This window comes from Sesamum indicum, unplaced genomic scaffold (assembly GCF_000512975.1).
Source record: "Sesamum indicum cultivar Zhongzhi No. 13 unplaced genomic scaffold, S_indicum_v1.0 scaffold00167, whole genome shotgun sequence".
Lineage (NCBI taxonomy): Eukaryota > Viridiplantae > Streptophyta > Magnoliopsida > Lamiales > Pedaliaceae > Sesamum > Sesamum indicum.
Genome location: NW_011628071.1, coordinates 227,021 through 233,704, shown reverse-complemented (window position 1 = coordinate 233,704; position 6,684 = coordinate 227,021).

Sequence of the window (6,684 nt, the reverse complement as noted above, 5' to 3'; positions counted from 1 at the left end):
CTTCAGTGCTAACTAAACCTTTGTAAAAGTTTGAATTTCTCTTCAACTTGTTATGAAGTGATTAAAAATCAAGCGTATTAAGAAGCTACTTTATCTCATGCTTAGTGTAAAGTATTACTAGCTTATCTACATGAGCAAATTTGAAAGGAAAATAAGTTACATTGATCAAATTTTCTTTTTCGGATTATATTATTTGTATAGAGTAATTTGGATTTATATATCAACAAAATTGATTACATTGAAAGGTTCAAAAATGTAATTACAAGTAAGATATCCTGATTGGGAGTTATTAAAGAAAATATGCTTCGGATATGAAAAAAATTGTACTTGACGCATAATGACATGTTGCACCACCATTTGTATCTGCAGGTAGTGATCGATGCATTGCCGCCCTTCTTACCCGATATATTTCATTCCAATTCCACACGAAAACAGCGGTCCTCTACCTAGTATTATAAATGGATCTTTCAACTTGCAACAGCTGTAATCTTGGTCATGGGTTATTTCTTTTTTGACAGACTTCAGTGCTAACTAAACCTTTGTAAAAGTTTGAATTTCTCTTCAACTTGTTATGAAGTGATTAAAAATCAAGCGTATTAAGAAGCTACTTTATCTCATGCTTAGTGTAAAGTATTACTAGCTTATCTACATGAGCAAATTTGAAAGGAAAATAAGTTACATTGATCAAATTTTCGTTGTTGGATTATATTATTTGTATAGAGTAATTTGGATTTATATATCAACAAAATTGATTACATTGAAAGGTTCAAAAATGTAATTACAAGTAAGATATCCTGATTGGGAGTTATTAAAGAAAATATGCTTCGGATATGAAAAAAGTTGGCAAATTGAGAAAGATATATAGAAAACTAAATAGATAGATAGATCAGAGAGCCGAGACCAGAAATATTAAAAGTAACATTTATTGTCCTAAGTATGAAAAACGACATACCAAGAGATCTAATTTTGTGACGCCTTCTAAATCATTGCATGGAAAACCAATGTTGTGAACTAAAAGACTTATTACAAAAAAATAATATATGTATGGTGATGAAGAGAGAATATATAATAGTTGCAACAATTAATACCTTTATGGGGCTTCCAAACATGAAACAATGAGAAATTTTTTTATCAACAAATCATTGTAAATAAGAAAAACTGTAAATAATTATGGAAGATACCCTAATTAATGTCTTCTCCTCTCCATTAATGTAATTAATAGTTAGTACTCTAAGTTGAGGCCGCAATCTTTTCTTGTGCTTTAATTTTTTTTTCAATTTTAATTTTATTTATTTATTTACTATTCTTTTTCCTCCTTTCGTACTCTTTTCACTACCACAAAATATTTCGACATTTGTGATATTCTATTTTCTCCACAATACCCTCAAACGTTTATATTTTCTCGAAAAGAAAGTTGGTCAAGTACATATCCAAATCTGGGATGTTCTCCCCAAGTTTTAAATTTGAATTATTTAATTAATCAAATCTTCAGGTTTCGAGTCAAAGAGAAGCAATAATCATTTGGTTTCTTAATCATATTATCATCATTCAACAATCAATTATAATGGATATAGATGTATGAAATGTGCTCAACTATTTTTTTCCTCTATTTTTGTTTATTGTGCATAGAGAATTCATATTCGTGCTTCCCAAAAATAAAGAATTACTATTATTTTTTTTTATTGGTCATAGGGATCTCACATTATATCTTGTAATTGAGAAACTTCCACCAAACTAATGTTAATTCAATGGTCATGGACTAAACACATGGTTGCTAGTCGCTGATCAAGATGCCTAAATAGTCGGGCTCAAGAGGGACAACCTAGGAGATGTGATTGACCCAATAAGAAAAGTTGGTTGGTCCAATCTAGGCCAATCTTAGGCTAATTCCAGGTATCAATACTTGGGATAGGCCCAACCCAATGACCTAGGACCTCCTAACCCTGGGTCAAGTTAGCGGGCCGACCTAATCGAGCCACTTCTTTTTTTAAATAATACATGACATATAAGTTTTATTTTATTTTTATAGCTTAACTATTCTATATTTTTTTATACTTTTGAAACTCTAAAAATTTTACCTTTATTCCTCTACTTCTATATTAGTACAACAATTCACTAAAATTCATTGTTATTTTTTTAAAAATGTATTTTAAATCTTTTTTGGTCTTTATGTGGTCTTAGCTACTTCTTTTTGTAGTTTTGATTGTTTGGTTTAATTTATAATTTATTTATTTAAAATAAAAGCATAAATTATTTAAGTTTGTTAAAAAAGTATCTCATCTTCATTGAAAAAAAAAAAACAAAAGAAAACAGGCACAATCAGGTTTGGTTTGAGATTAGGCCAGGTCATCACCACTGCTTTTGCACTTTCTCTTCATCCCCCGTTTTGTGCTTAATTTAAGGTAAAATTAGTGAAATAAAAATTACTGTTTTCAAATATGAGTTTAGTCACTAGCTACTGGTCATGGTAAGAAAATATATGAAAAAATAAGGAAAAAGAAAGACAATTTTTTATTGAGCATTTGAGTAAAACTGAAAAATTTAAAGTAGTGATGAAGTTAAAATTGACACTGAAAAGTTGACACTCAAAAATGAAGTACACCTTTCTTGCAAGTTCAATCATTTTGCGTTTATTGAATTTGACAGTACTTTTAACGAAGGATCTATTGAAATTCGGTTTCAAAGGATGGATATTTTGCAAAAACTATATGTGGTAGGTGTGTTTTAATTTGAAAAATGTAATTAATGATTTGGTATATAAAGATAGGTATAGACTAATGTCACTTGATTCATAATTTTAGTGATTATTACACTTTGATGACTGGATTTGAAATTGAATTCCCTTCATCCCCCGTTTTGTGCTTAATTTAAGGTAAAATTAGTGAAATAAAAATTATTGTTTTCAAATATGAGTTTAGTCACTAGCTACTAGTCATGGTAAGAAAATATATGAAAAAATAAGGAAAAAGAAAGACAATTTTTTATTGAGCATTTGAGTAAAACTGAAAAATTTAAAGTAGTGATGAAGTTAAAATTGACACTCAAAAGTTGACACTCAAAAATGAAGTACACCTTTCTTGCAAGTTCAATCATTTTGCGTTTATTGAATTTGACAGTACTTTTAACGAAGGATCTATTGAAATTCGTTTTCAAAGGATGGATATTTTGCAAAAAATATATGTGGTAGGTGTGTTTTAATCTGAAAAATGTAATTAATGATTTGATATATAAAGATAGGTATAGACTAATGTCACTTGATTCATAATTTTAGTGATTATTACACTTTGATGACTGGATTTGAAATTGAATTGCAATTATGTTAAAGTTATACAGATATACTAATGTGTGTAAGAATTTTTTGCACCGATTTATTTGGTTCTTTGCCACCATAGAACATATTACTTTCAAATATTTTTAAAAGAAAAATCAATTGACACTTTTGAATCCATTAATCCCTATATATATATATTTATATATATAATAGACTCTTATAAAAACAAAAAGAATAACAAAGACTAGAGGGTTGGATGTTACAAAAAATAAAGCACCTTCTAGATTATCCATGTAGCACCCCCTTTGCTACAAGAGTTATATCTACCCTAAACGTTATAGTTATAGTAATCCCTGTGTTCATATATATACTTTTGCACATAATCATCTAATCAATTTGCATACGTAATCACAACATCATAACGACATAGTCAACCCACAACATCATATATATACAAATCAAACACTACAGGTAATCCACCACAGTTGATCAGCGCCTATGTTCTCTTTATACAAACAAAATTAGATTTGTACTCTAGCTGACAAGAGGAGAAAACAGCATACTGGCCCGACCTGCCTGAGTATAGTGCGTAGACCTATTATTCAACAGTCAGACACCTCAAAGTCTACTCCTGAAAGAAAATGTCAACAGAGGGATGAGCCTGCCACTCAATAAGTAAATAATCAGCCCTATCTATATATGTATATCAAACACAGCCCAAACATGACAAGTAGGCAACATGCATGGATTACACTCAATTTAACTCCAACATAATCAATTGTAATACACCACATAGCTATCTCACAATAAAATAATCAATTAAACTTCCTTTTTCCTAGTTTGCTTACTAGAAGGTGATATCGTGTTTTTCCCATCAACTCAATCTCATCGTTATATAAATTTAAGTGAATCCCCTTGACAGCCGGTTCATCAATCTCATTTCGCATCATAGCTCTTTTATTTCGCATCATAGCTCTTTTCACATCACATCTTTTTCATATCGCATCAAAGCTCTTTTCACATCACATCTTTTTCATATCGCATCAAAGCTCTTTTCATTTCTTTTTTTTTTTCTCATATCGCATCAAAGCTCTTTTAATTTCATTTCACCTTATAGGCTTTTCAACACGTCAAGTGGTATTCACGCCACAATATATATTCAACTTCCACAACTCCCTCATTTTCACATATCACCATTCTTGTAAGCAATTAGTAACGTAAAACAGTATATCCATATATTCTCATTTTCAGACATCCACAACACTTCAAATAACAACATAACATTTCAACGTATTTTCCATTCCACGTACACAATACCATCAATCAAATCAAATCATTCACCACTCATATATTTTCAGATAAATCAATGTCAGCACGAACCACAAATTCATATAACAGTAAAACCACAAATACAGAAAGCATATATAGATAATACTAATTATTTGCTTACCTCAACCTCACAACGTTTCTTTCTACTCAATCGCTAATTGTCAGTCATTTCACCTCACCCCCGTATCTATAATGAGTTATACCACATACAATTAATATATCGAGAATATCATAATTTCTTTTAAATACAATATTAAATATTATTCGTACAATTTCTACTAATTCTTTAATATTCCACTTCTATCGAAGTACAAATCTTCGTTTTTTCTCTTTATTAATATACCATTTATTAAATATAATTTCCGGAATATTTCTACGGATTTCTTATCAATTTCTCGCTATTATATAATTTAATTAAATAACAATACGTAGAATTGCGTATTTGGTTAACAATTCCAATTGAATTATATAAATTGGCTATAGCAACATTCAAATCTAATAAATTTAATAATTTAATTAACCAACGACATTATTTTTATATCCGATTCTATATTTAATTAGACACTATTTTAAATAGCCAAACCCGTAAAATATTCCGATTAAATGATACATCGCTTAGTATAAATAATATTTAATAAACGGACTAATTAAATAATATAATTATATCAATTAATAAGAATTAAAATTAAAATTCTTACCTCCCGCGCAAACTGAAGAAGAACAGAAAAATTGCAGAATATGCAGTGAAATGGTTTGACAATATTATATGTATATATATATATTATGTGCTTATCATGGGGGTGGGGCGGTGGGTGATGGCCCACCCCTCCCCCAATTCATTTTTCTTTCTTTTTCTTTTCTATTCCTTTTCTCTCGTCTTTTTCTATTTTTTTTAATTTAATTTAAATTTTTCTCAAAATACCCATTACGTCCTTCTTAAATTTCTTAATTAATATAATTTGTCCCCAAATATTATAACTCTTAATTAATATAATTTGTCCCCAAATATTATAACGAACTCCAATTTAATCCGTTCAAGTTTTATTATATTCCAATTAGGGAACATAATTTATTTACTAATTAACTCTAAGATTGACCATCCTCTAAGATTACCAATTAATCCCCCAATTATTTACCAATTAATCCCCCAATTAGATATTATAATCTTTGGGGCTTCACAATCCAACCCTCTAAGATTGACCATCCTCTAGCAGCTTCTGCAACTTCTCCTGCAAAACAAACAAAATTATTAATACTTTTAAGCAAGAATTAATTTTTTTTAAAAAAAATAATATTAATACTGTAGCTACTTACCTCCACCTCCAACGCCCTCGGCCCGCTCCAGGCGCCGTTCACTTTTTTCTTGCAGCACCTCTCCAATAATTCCTTTTGCTTGGGGGTGGGGGGTGATCGAGCTTTGCTTCCTGTAGAAGAAAAAATATTTAGCATCTTATTTATAAAATAATGGTAAAGCATTTAAAATACTATTATTTACTTACCAACTTCCTCTTCTGCATGCCAATAAAGGAAGCCCCCCCCCCCGGATACACAATTGAGGACACCATGGAGTTTGCCGCCCAGTTCGCCTTTTATAAGGACTCCCGCCGGAAGTCAACTCTGGCCTAGTATGTCTGGAGCTGGAGCGAAACCGTGTTGGCCAGTCAGAGTAGCCTAACCAGGCTGGACAGGGCGATGGAAAGTATTTTTCGTATTTACTTATCGGTCAAGATGTGGAACACCCCAGAACATGGACTCATCGTTACATTCCCACCAGTAGGTCATCTATAGTAATAAAATTAAACAAAACGTCAATAAATTTCATTGAATAATTAGATTATTAGATAAAATCAAATTAATTTAAAATTGATTACCTTCATGCTCCCAAACCACAAATACTTGTACTCTTCCAGCACCTGCCTCAGAATTGGCGATGGGTCGGAAAGTGTCCCCGTCACCATTGTATTGATGCGCTCGTGAAATCAGCGGTCAGATCTAAAAGAACATGCTATATTAAACATTTTTAATATAGAATAAAACTAAAAAAATTGATAAACAAATTTACCTTGCGCCATTGAGTCTGATGT